Consider the following 13279-nt stretch of genomic DNA (forward strand, 5'->3'; position numbering starts at 1 on the left):
CCAGAAAATACAGGTATGTCCCTCTAATTTACGAGAGCTTGGTATTGTGTAATTAAAGATAATGCGCTATATCGATGTGTGAGTAATGCCTCAAAAAATGGTTCAAATGGCTCTGAGCACTATGGGACTCAACTGCCGAGGTCATTAGTCCCCTAGAACTTAGAACTAGTTAAACCGAACTAACCTATGGACATCACAAACATCCATGTCCGAGGCAGGATTCGAACCTGCGACCGTAGCGGTCTTGCGGTTCCAGACTGCAGCGCCTTTAACCGCACGGCCACTTCGGCCGGCGTAATGCCTCATACCGGATTTAGTTGAGGAAGGAAATGGAATTGTTGTTTACAGTAAATGTAACGGTCTTTGAATATACCTGGCACTGTGAGAATAGAAGTCGACCGTAAACAGATAATCAAATGTAAAATTATAAAAATTTTAAAAACTTGCTATAAAACTTATTAAAATCTTCAAAATTTTCTATATATTGTCTCAGTCGCGTTTAACATATCATTTTTTTTTATTTTACAAACTGATGACCAGTTTCTGTAGCTGCACTACTATTTGTAGATCACATGCAATTTTCTAAATGCACTCGCAGTGTACAAGACCGTTGCATCATCCATAACATTCGTATTTTAAATTTCCAAAAAATGGTTCAAATGGCTCTGAGCACTATGGGACTCAACTGCTGTGGTCATAAGTCCCCTAGAACTTAGAACTACTTAAACCTAACTAACCTAAGGACAGCACACAACACCCAGCCATCACGAGGCAGAGAAAATCCCTGACCCCGCCGGGAATCGAACCCGGGAACCCGGGCGTGGGAAGCGAGAACGCTACCGCACGACCACGAGATGCGGGCTTAAATTTCCAGGTAAACTGTGCTATGTACAGCGACGCCATCTGTGACAGCAATGGAAACAAAAATCCTATAAAGCATTGTAAACAATTCCTGTCACAGATAGCGTGGACGTACATAGCTCATATTACCTGACGATTTAAATTAGAATATTATGGATGATGCAGCGGTCTTGTACGCTGCGAACTCATTTATAGTACTCATCCGAAGATGGAAGTTAAGCTACCGAAACTTCAGTGGGGGGAAAACCCTGGAATTCGAGCGCAGAAACCGTTTGGAAAAAGGGATGCATCAAATAACGGTATTGCACCAATGAAAAGAAAAGGAATACCTTGTCTTAGTGCACTTACCTTGTAGCTCCGCACTTAGCGAGGTGACGCAGTGGTTAGCACACTGGACTCGCAGTCGGGAGGACGACGGTTCAATCCCACGTCCGGCCATCCTGATTTAGGTTTTCCGTGATTTCCCTAAATCGATCCAGGCAAATGCCGGGATGGTTCCTTTGAAAGAGCACGGCCGAATTCCTTCCCTAATCCGATGAGACCGATGACATCGCTGTTTGATCTCTTCTCCCAAACAACCCAACTCCCACGAGAGAAAAATGTTCTTTTTCGTAAAATACACGGACGAAAAAAAAATCACTCCGCTAAAATATAATTAATGTAAAGGAACGAAATTTCGATAACACATTTATCAAGGTAATGTATTAAACTAACATTACAAGATCAAACTTTAACGTAATCGCGACATAACCCATTGCAAATGTGTTGCTGGTGCATTAATAACCGGTACACCGTCAGGATGTTAAAAGAAAGTATGAAACGAGCATACATTGCGCTTTACAGGTGGCGAATGTCAACTTGTGGGATGAAGTTCCACGCTTGTTGCACTTGGTCGGTCAATACAAGGACGGTTAATGCTGTTTGTGGATGACGCTGGAGCCGTCTTCTGATAATGTCCCATATGCGCTCAATTGGAGACATACATCGAACAAACCAAGGCAACATGTCGATACGCCGAAGAGCATTTTGGGTTACAACATTGTGGGCGAGCGTTATCCTGTTGGAAAACACACCTAGAATTCTGTTCATGAATAGCAGCACAACAGGTCGAATCAGCAGACTGACTTACAGATTTACCGTCGGGGGGAGGGGGGGCGGGGGGGGGGGGAAGCAGGGGATAAAAACGAGAGTGCTCCTGCTGTCGTACGAAATCGCATCCCAGAGCATAATTCCAGGCTTGGGTCAAGTGTGTCTAGCACACAGACAGTTTGGTTGCAGTCCATCAATTGACCTCCTTCTAACAGAGACACGGGCATCACTGGCATCGAGGCAGAACCACCTTACATGATACGAGGGTCAGTCCAACAGAAATGCACACTATTTTTGTAAAAATACAGCTTTCATTCTGCATGTGTGGAAGTTTTACAGTGTGTAGATACATCCTTCCCGCTTGTTTTCAAACTTGGTTCAACCTGTTCCCGTGAGTGGCGCCGTCACAGCATGTCTTCAAGATGGCTGCTACACTTAACGTTCGTCAGAAGCAACGTGCTGTCATAGAATTCCTGTGCTGTGAAAACGAGACAGTGGGAAACGTCCACAAGAGGTTGAAAAAGGTGTATGGAAATGCTGCTGTCGATCGCAGTACAGTTACTCGGTGGGTAAGCAGGTTACGTGATGAAAGCGGGCACGGCAATATTGAGGATTGTCCTCGCAGCGGCAGACCTCGTACTGCACACACTCCACACAATGTGCAGAGAGTTAACGAATTGGTGACTGCTGACAGACGCATCACAGTGAACGAATTGTCACGCTACGTTGGAATAGGGGAAGGAAGTGTTTGCAGAATACTGAAAGTGTTGTCGTTAGAAAAGGTTTGTGCCAAGTGGGTTCCCAGGATGTTGACAGTGGCTCACAAAGAAACAAGAAAAACGGTATGCAGCGAACTTTTGGAACAGTACGAGAATGGTGGAGATGAATTTCTTGGAATAATTGTGACAGGTGATGAAACATGGCTCCATCATTTTTCACCAGAGACGAAGAGGCAATCGATGGAGTGGCATCATGCAAATTCACCCAAGAAATAAAATTCAAAACCACACCTTCTGCTGGAAAAGTTATGGCTGCGGTGTTTTTCGATTCTGAAGGATTCTTGAATGTGGACATCATGCCAAGTGGAACCACCATAAATTCTGATGCATATGTGACGACACTGAAGAAACTTCAAGCTCGACTGAGATGTTCGGCCACATCGGCAAAAGCAGGATGTTTTGCTGTTGCACGACAATTCACGGCCACCTGTCAGTCAAAAAACCGTGGAAGCGATCACAAAACTCGGATAGACAACACTGAAATACCGGCCTTAGAGTCCTGACCTGGGTCCATGTGACTATCATCTCTTTGGGAAACTGAAAGACTCTCTTCGTGGAACAAGGTTTGAAGATGATGACTCCCTTGTGAACGCTGCCATACAGTGGCTCCAACAGGTTCGTCCAGAATTTTACCGTGCGGATATACAGGCGCTGGTTCCAAGATGGCGTGAGGCAGTTGAGAGGGATGGAAATTATGTGGAGAAATGAAAATATTGTTCCTAAGGGATGTATCTACACACTGTAAAACTTTCAAACGTGTAGAATAAAAGATGGATTTTAAGAAATTAGTGTGCATTTCTTTTGGAATGGCCCTCGTACTTCTACACTGTCCTCCAATGAGCTCTCTCTTGAAACCGCTGAAGCCGCAAATGGCGGTGGTTTGGTGTCAATGGAATGCACGCCAGAGGGCGTCTGTTGCGGAGCTGTCCTTACAGTAGCCGACCTGTAACAGTTCGTTGTGTCACTGTGGTGCAACTGTTGCTCAGATTCCTGTTGCAGATGCAGTACGATGCGCCACAGCCATACGCCGAACACGATGGTCTTCCCTGTCGATGATGCCACGTGGTCGTCCGGAGCCCGGTCTTCCTGCGGCCATATATTCTCTTGACCACTGCCGCAGCAACCATGTACAGTGTCTACATTCCTGCTAAGTCTTTCTGCGAAACTGCAGAAGGAACGTCCAGTTTCTCGTAGCCCTATTACACGACTTCGTTCAGACTTAGTGAGGTGTTGATAATGGCGTCTTTGTCGCTTGCAAGGCATTCTTGACTAACATAAATCCACCAAGTCCAATCTCAAAGGTAACTACTAGCGCCACTCTCATTCGACTGGCGCGAAAATAATCATTTTCAGATCTACATCTCACCTATCAACTTTCAATTACGCTGCACAACTCCTTCTCGGTGTTGCAGTTTTTTTTTATTTCAGTGTACTTTAACCAAAGAGGCCTACTAATACGAACGTTTGTGGAAAAAAGTAGATTTACATATCCATTTCGTACCCATATTTTAAAGCAAAATGAATAGAAGGTGAAGATTTCTATTCTTATCATTACACGTGACAAAAAGAAAAGGAACTAGAACCAGTGATGTATTTTATAGCCTCTGCTGTTGGTATATTTCATTAATTTAAAAATAAAAGCAAGTTTTGCCTACAGTAGCGAAAGCTTTGCATTTCTCAGATCATATGTGTGTACGTTTCACGATGACTATTAAAAGGCGCATATGCAAGCTCTGATATTTAATTTATGTGAAGCTTCTGTGGGTAGAAATTAAACTAATTCGTGAAAGAGCAATCCATCTATGCATCACAGTACATATTGAGTCATGACTTAAGTTATTCTCATGTTTGCCGTTCGATTAACATGTTGACAGTATATACAATGTTTTAATCCTTTAAGAATGTTTACATCAGTGCTTAGTAGGCCTAAGTCACTTTAGCATAACTTCCAAGTAATTGTGATACAAAAAGTACAGCCTTTTAAAAGGATTCGTTCAAAAAATAGGGAATCAACGTGTTATACAGTTGAGTTGGGTTGTTTTGGGGAAGGAGACCAGACAGCAAGGACATCGGTCTCATCTGTTTAGGGAAGGACGGGGACGGAAGTCGGCTGTGCCCTTTCAAAGGAACCATCCCGGCATTTGCCTGGAGCGATTTAGGGAAATCACGGAAAACCTAACTCAGGATGGCCGGACGCGGGATTGAACCGTCGTCCTCCCGAATGCGAGTCCAGTGTGCTAGCCACGGCGCCACCTCGCTCGGTATACAGTTGATTTAAGAGCGATAAATGCAACGAAGTTTCACATATTTGACAATAGCTAAGTTAACACAATAACAGAGTGGTTATCATAAAACTTTTGCTACTCGAGAGAACCTCCATGAAAAAAGGAATGATCGTAAAACGATGAAACTTCGTGGAAACATTTGTAAGGACATGCGGAAGAGAATTAACGCGTAAACCGTTGAAAGAAACGCATTTGAATTTCCACATGCGAGGATAAAATTTATGCGTTAACTGCGTGTCATGTTAACATTCCAGGTTACAAACGTTGCTCGATGTAACGACCATCTGCATCCACAACCGCCTAGAACCGCACTAGACTTACCAAATCGTAATTGGTCACAGCACTTTTTCGGTCAGTGGACCATGGAATGTTCAGATATCGCGACACAGCTCGTGCACTGGTTAAGACCACACATTGCGTCCAGAAATCTCAGCCATGGCACCAATAAGTTCTTCAACAATTTGTGGCGCAACTGGTCGTCGGCCTCTCCCAGCAACAATTCCCAAACAGCCAGTTAATTCGAACTTCCGAATCACGTTCTTCAACCTCGGAGCGGAAAGAGGACTTCTCCGTATCCCTTCAGTGCGTCGGTACTCGCGAAGAGTAGCAGCACTATTGCTGTTGTCATGGTAAAACAGCATTACGAGTAAAGCCCTGCTCACCTTGTACAGACCCACGTTACTGTAATGCACACTGATGCTTGTGTTTCAACCGGGGCGCCGTATCCTCACTGTCACCTAACAACAATTCATGACGCTAACATTACTAACAACGCGAACCCTGCAGCGCATAGTCTAAACATAATTCCTATCAGGCTGGGTACCCATACGGTAAACAGTTTCCCATCTGCACCGGCTCATAGACGATACACAAGGTTCAGCCACATTAATGTGATCACATGGCAAAAGGCTGAATAACGATCACTTGCAGCACGGATGTGCAGGAAGAGAGTGAGGTTCTGGAAGGTACCAGTACCAGGAGGAATATGGAGACATGCTGACGCCACTGCCACGGCTAGCTGCTGTAGGTTTCTGAGTTGAGGATCCGTGCTGCGAACAGCCCGATCGAGATGGTCCCACAGATTCTCGATTGGGTATAAATCTGGGGAGTTTGGTGGCCAGGGGAGTATGGTAAACTTATCCTGGTTGTCTTCGTACGACGCACGTACACTGTGAGCTGTGTGGAACATTGCATTGTTCTGCTGGTATATACCAACGTGCCAAGAAAAACAGGCAGCCAGCATGAAGGGATGGATGTTGTTCCTAGGGTAGATACATACATATGTCGATCCATTGTACCCTCCATAACGTCGAGATCACCCAGGGAATGCCACGAAAATATTCCTTGGACCATAACACTCCTTCCTCCAGCTTGAAACCGCCCAATGATTGTTGCAGGGTGTTTACTTTCAGACGTTTCACACCATACACGACAAAAGCCATGTGTCCGATGGAGCATAAAACGTGATTCATCTGAGAAGGTCACCCTGTCGCCACTTAGTGGATGTCCAGTTGAGGTACTGTTGTTCAAATTCCAGCTGTCAGCAGTTAGCACGGGTGCATGAAACAGGTGCTCGGTGGAGAGGTCTATACGCAGCAAGGTTCGCTGGACGATCATTAAAACGACACTGTTGCTAGCCTCTCAGTTCATCTGAGCAGTCAGTTGCTCAACAGTTGCACTACTAATCGCCCATACATATCGCTGCAGCCGTTGTCCATCCCTAATGTCTATGGCCTGTGGTGCACTACAGTTGCCCTGGCGCCAGTTTTGGATCTCGCCATTTTGTCATACATGCTCACATTAACCACGGCAGCACACAAACAGTTTACAAACTTAGGTGCTTCGGAAATGCTTCCCCCTTGGATAGAAAGCCAATAATCATGCCCATTTGCCATTTGGACATCAGATAAATCGCTCCACTCCATTTCCACATAACGACAATGACTGCATTGTTTTCTTCTGCGTCCAGCCCCCCCCCCCCCCCCCGCACCCCACCGATGAATAGCTTTATATACCCTCAATTGCACACTGGCTGATATGTAACAGGCGATGGTCACACTAATGTGACTGGAACATCTATCACATATGTGACTGGTTCTGATCTGTCTTCCTATCACTGTTGCGTAAGGGTGCTTTGTGAGTGTTTTAGGAATTTGGTGTTGAACCTACGGCCTGCAAGGTAGGAAGACACCATCTCACATATGCAGAGTTCAGAAGACTGCAGCAGCATGGACAGTGATGTAATCAGACAATGATCTCAATGTCGGTTCCACTACACTCCCTGTAAAGGAAACATTATCGCTAACACTGGACTCGCATTTTGGAGGACGGCGGTTCAATCCCATATCTGGCCATCCTGATTTAAGTTTTCCATGATTTCCTTAAATCGCTCCAGGCAAATGCTGAATGGTTCCTTTGAAAGGGCACGGCCAGTTTCCTTCCCCATCCTTCCCTAATTCGATAAGACTGATGACTTCGCTGTTTGGTCTCTTCCCTCACACAACCCAACCCAACCCGTTATCACTAACAGAAATTATTGTAAGGGTTCAGGCGTAACTATATGTTTGCAAAAAAAGAAAATCTTAGATTCTCGTTATTAAGGTTTATTTTTACTCTAATTCTGACTTCATGACATAGCAATGTTAGCAAAATTACGTACAGGATGGTAAAATGTTGATACTGAGTGTTTACAACTGTGAAGTGAAATTCCTAACTATTATAAGGTTCTTCAATGGTAAGATGGTTGATGACCATGTCAGTAGGTCGATAAAAATACGAGGGGCGTTCAGAAAGTAAGCTCCGATCAGTCGCGAAATGGAAACGACTATGAAAATCCGATAAAGCTTTGCACAGATGTGTTGGGTAGTGTCTCTAGTATAACCCCAGTTAGCATCACGTCGCTCTTCTCATTTCTGAGCTCGCAGTGAGTGCGTAAAGATGTCTAGAAAATAGTGTCTGCCGCCAAGTACGAGGGCCTGGTGAGAAATTTCACCTGAAGCTATGCAGCTAACATTACATAACTGTCGTGCTGTTTCTTCTTCAAGACAATTCTCAGCCGCATTCTGCAGGGGCAATGAAGATGCTCCTGCATCGTTTTCAAATGGAAATGTGAGATTACCCACAATACAGTCCGCAATTGTCTCCCCCTGAGTTTCATCTCTGGTCACATGAACCGCTGTCTTTGAAGACAACATTTTGACACAGACAACGAGGTGTAGGCCAGCGTGGAGAATTGGCGGAAAGCACTGGCGGCTGCCTTCTATGATGAGGCTATTGAAAAGTTGGTACAACGCTATGACAAAAATCTAAGTCAGAACGGCGACTACGTAGAGAAGTAGCTGAAAGGTGTAGCTAATTGTTACAAGTAAAACATTTCTGATGTTCACTGTGGTTTCAATTTGGCAATCAATCGGAGCTTACTTTCTGAACAGGCCTCGTACAAACAAATTAAATACAATTGTGGCCAGAGATTATAATTACGCTAAAATGCATAATAAAAATACTCAGAATGGCGGTCGGTAAAGAGCAATCAAAAAGAAGTACACAATTAAAACAATTCATAGCTGTACAGTGGCTGATCAATCCTTCTCGCCAAATCGGACATCTCCCGTTTCTGTTTCAGTTAGGCCCAACAATTGTGATTATGTTTAACTACAGGTTACGATTAAATGTACGAAAATTAGGAGAGACAGAGACGACCGCAGTTCTGACTGTCAATTGAGTTATCACTTGCTGGCGCGGCGCGAGCGCGTCTGATTACCTTGCATTGGCGACAGCAGTGGCGGCTGTTGGCGCGAGCTGTGAATCTGAGAATGTATTCTAAATCTCTCTCGACTGTTGAACACCAGTCTGATACATCTCCTACGTCTTTGCTGAAGCCGAGACTCCTAGTTATTCCCTAGCTAATTGGCATGGTACACGCTATTTGGCTGGAACAGCGCGTACATCGTAGCCCTCAAATCGCTCACAAGCGTTAACTGTCAGTGCTCAGTGCGATTCTCCGTACTAGGAGATTTTGCAATTTACCTCCTTACTTGCTCAACACTCAACGATGTCTGCAAGACAAGAGCCAATTGCTCTGTCCGCAATTTGCCTATATCAGAGCCAGTGGCCAGCGCGTTTTCCTTCTGGCCAAACAGAGCATTCGTACTTTGTTATAACTCCACCCACTACAGTTTTTGTAGCCCATCACAGGCGTTGTTTCTTCAACAGGGCAGAGTTTATCTTTTGCTGCGTAATACTGAGAAAAACAGCTTTTTATTTCATGCGAGTTCTTAACACAGGTGGCTACAATGAGTCACCTATGTTTTGAGTTGGGTTTCTCCAGACATTTTATGTCCGGACGTTTTATCGGCATCTCCCGCCGTGTTCCTGTAGAAAGGCTTTCCGAAGAGTCATCGTTAAAAGCAGGGACCCCAAGGGGTGGCTTTTCCGATGGCCTACGCAGTGGCAGCGGCCGTCTCATTATGTCCACTAGATGCCCCATGGCAAAAGGTGTCAGCCTACATGGACGGGAACTGCCGTCGTAAAATTCTCTTTCCCTCAGAACTGCGTCTTATAGCTCAGGAGAAATTACTTGCATGAAATTACTGGTGTGAGTGTTTGTGGTTTATTTTTATGAAATGCTGGCTTATTTATTACATCAGCATTTTAATACCATTCGTTCAATTTCACGTAACTGTATCATGTGACATATCGAGTTAATCGGAATTGTTCCGGGAATTCAATGTAAGGTGTGTTATTTGTCTGACACCTTACAAACGACTGCGGACACAGGTCTGCAGATTATGTCTGTGCTAGTGTACAAATTAGGAAATGTTTATTTGTGTCAGTTCTGTCTGTTTGAGTAGTCAGTCTTTGTATTAATTTGTCTTAGTTGGGGGAGAAACGAGGAACGGTTGATTTACCAACCTGTCTTCGATTACTCAACTTCCTGTAGATTCCCAGTTCTACCTGTGGACTCTCAAGTCGTGTTGGATTTGTTGTTGGTAGCAAGGTATGTCAGCATGGTGATGTGTACCTTTGTTGGCTCGAATGTTCTTGATCAGGCCGCAAACACACCCACTTGGGCAGGCCCTTTTGCAATTAACTGTGAAGTATCCTATGTTAAATGGAGCCTGTAATTTCTAGAATGTCTTTTCAGTTTCGAAACTCTTAGTTTTCGCTCTGATTAATTCTCTGAAAGTTGCGTATGAAATTTAGAAAATCATAGGTGCTCTTACTAAAATGTTTTTATGTGGGAAGGTTATGAACCCTGTGACACCGTCCCCCCACTCTTGAATCTGGCTAGCTCGTCAGTGACAGATATATACTATCTGCTCAAAAGTATTCAGACACCTGTATGTAATTCAGAACTAGTCACTAGATTCCAGAATGAGATTTTCACTCTGCAGCAGAGTGTGCGCTGATATGAAACTTCTTGGTAGATTAAAACTGTGTGCCGGACAGAGACTCGAACTCGAGACCTTTGCCTTTTGGGGGCAAGTGCTCTACCAACTGAGCTACCCAAGCACGACTCACGCGCTGTCCTCACAGCTCTACTTCCACCAGTACCTTGTCTCCTACTTTCCAAACTTCACAAAAACTCTCCTGCGAACCTTGCAGAACTAGCACTCCTGTAAGAAAGGATATACGAGGAGGGACCCAAAAGTAACTGGAATCGTAATGCTGCACATCGTGTACTTGTAGTAGCAGATTGCGCCGCCAGAGGGTTTTAGTAGGAGCTCTCCTAAGTCATTCTACCACGTGGCATCACCCAACAGTGAGAAGTGTAGTTTCTTTGGCAGTTCTTGGAGTGTGCGTACAGTGCAGACGTGACACGAGGAAATGGCTAGTTCTTACGGACAACGTGTGGCAGTGAAGTTTTGTTACTTGCTCGGCAAGAACGCAGCAGAAACTGTTGCGAAAATTCAGACAGCCTACAAAGACCATGCTCTTAGTAAAACGCAAGTGTACGAATGGTTTTCTCGGTTTAAAAGGGGAGAAATGGTGGTTGAAGATCAGCCCCATTCCAGTCGACGAAGCGAAGACAACATCGACAAAATCCGTGATCTCATCAGTGAAGATCGACGCAGGATTTAGCACCCTCGGACTTCTTCCTATTCCCAAGAATGAAAAGAGACTTGAGAGGGAAGCGTTTTTGCGGATGTGGAAGACGTAAAACGCGATGTCATGAAAGTGCTAGCAGGTATCAAAGAGGAAGAATTTAAAAGGTGCTTCGAACACTGGAATGAACGTTTGGACAAGTGTATTGATGCTAATGGAGAGTACTTCGAAGGAGATTAAGGTATATTTGAAAACAATAAAGTATATGCTTCTAGAAAGAAATTCCAGTTATTTTTGGGTCCCCCCTCGCATAGAGCACTTGCCCGCAAAAGGCAAAGGTCCCGAGTTCGAGTCTCGGTCCGGCACACACTTTTAATCTGCCAGGAAGTTTCATAGTCACTAGATGTCACAAGAGGTGAACCCACCAGTATAATAGCAGTGAATATTGTGTTTGTCAGTAGAGAAGCAGTAACAGCAGAATGGTTCGGTCAGAAGGTCTCGGCGACTTCAAACATGGAGTAGTCATTGGATGTCACCTGAGTAATACATCCGCCAGGGACATTACAATTCTTGTAAAGCTGCCCAATTCGACTGTTGGTGATGCGTGAAGGAACAACCGCAGGTAAATCGAGACCAGGGAGACTTCACATACTAATGGACAGGGACCGATGAGCATTGCGGAGGGTGGTTGAAAAAGATTGTATGACACCAGTGGGAGGAATCACTCGTGAGTGCCAAAGTGCTACTAGCAGTCCAACTGCCACAATGACTGTGTGTAGGGAGTTAAAGGGGTACAGTTGTCGAGCAGCGCCTCATAAGCCACACATTTCTGTACTCAGTGCTAACTGACACTTGGGGTGGCATAAAGAGCGACGCCATTAGACAATGACTGGAAGTGAATGATTTGCAGTACTGAATGACGATATGCCTGTGGCATTCCGATGGAAGGGTTTGGATTTTGCGAATGCATGGATAAGTTATCTGCCATCACGTACAATGTCAAAAGTGAAGGAGGTTGTGTTATGGTGTAGGGTGTGGTTCCCTTTATTGCGCTCAACAAAACGCTAAATGCAGAACACATTTTACAACTCTAGAAGAGCGTAGCGTTCCGAAAGATTGGAAAAGGGCACAGGTCATCCCCGTTTTCAAGAAGGGACGTCAAAGAGATGTATAGAACTGTAGACCTATATCTCTAAACGTCGATGAGTTGTAGAATTTTGGAACACGTATTATGTTCGAGTATAATGACTTTTCTGGAGACTAGAAATCTACTCTGTAGGAATCAGCATGGGTTTCGAAAAATACGATTGCGTGAAATCCAGCTCGCGCTATTCGTCCACGAGACTCAGACGGCCATAGACACAGGTTCCCAGGTAGATGCCGTGTTTCTTGACTTCCGCAAGGCGTTTGATACAGTTCCCCATAGTCGTTTAACGAACAAAGTAAGAGCATATGGACTATCAGACAAATTGTGTGATTGGATTGAAGAGTTCCTAGATAACAGAACGCAGCATGTCATTCTCAATGGAGAGAAGTCTTCCGAAGTAAGAGTGATTCAGGTGTGCCGCAGGGGAATGTCGTAGGGTCGTTTCTATTCACGATATACATAAATGACCTTGTGGATAACATCGGAAGTTCACTGAGGCTTTTTGCAGATGATGCTGTGGTGTATAGGGGTTGTAACGATGGAGGATTGTGCTGTGGTGCAGGAGGATCTGCAACGAACTGACGCATGGTGCAGGGAATGGCAATTGAATCTCAATGTAGACAAGTGTAATGTGTTGCGAATACATAGAAAGATCCTTTATCATTTAGCTACAGTATAGCAAGTCAGCAACTGGAAGCAGTTAATTCCATAGATTATCTGGGAGTAGGCATTAGGAGTGATTTAAAGTGAAATGATCATATAAAGTTGATCTTCGGTAAAGCAGATGCCAGACTGAGATTCTTTGGAAGAATCCTAAGGAAATGCAGTCAGAAAACAAAGGAAGTAGGTTACAGTACACTTTTTCGCCCACTGCTTGAATACTGCTCAGCAGTGTGGGATCCGTACCAGATAGGGGTGATAGAAGAGATAGAGAAGATCCAACGGAGAGCAGCGCGCTTTGTTACAGGATCATTTAGTAATCGCGAAAGTGTTACGGAGATGATAGATAAACTCCAGTGGAAGACTCTGCAACAGTGACGCTCAGTAGCTCGGTACAGGCTTTTGTTGAAGTT

This window comes from Schistocerca nitens, chromosome 8 (genome assembly GCF_023898315.1).
Source record: "Schistocerca nitens isolate TAMUIC-IGC-003100 chromosome 8, iqSchNite1.1, whole genome shotgun sequence".
Taxonomy (NCBI): Eukaryota; Metazoa; Arthropoda; class Insecta; order Orthoptera; family Acrididae; genus Schistocerca; species Schistocerca nitens.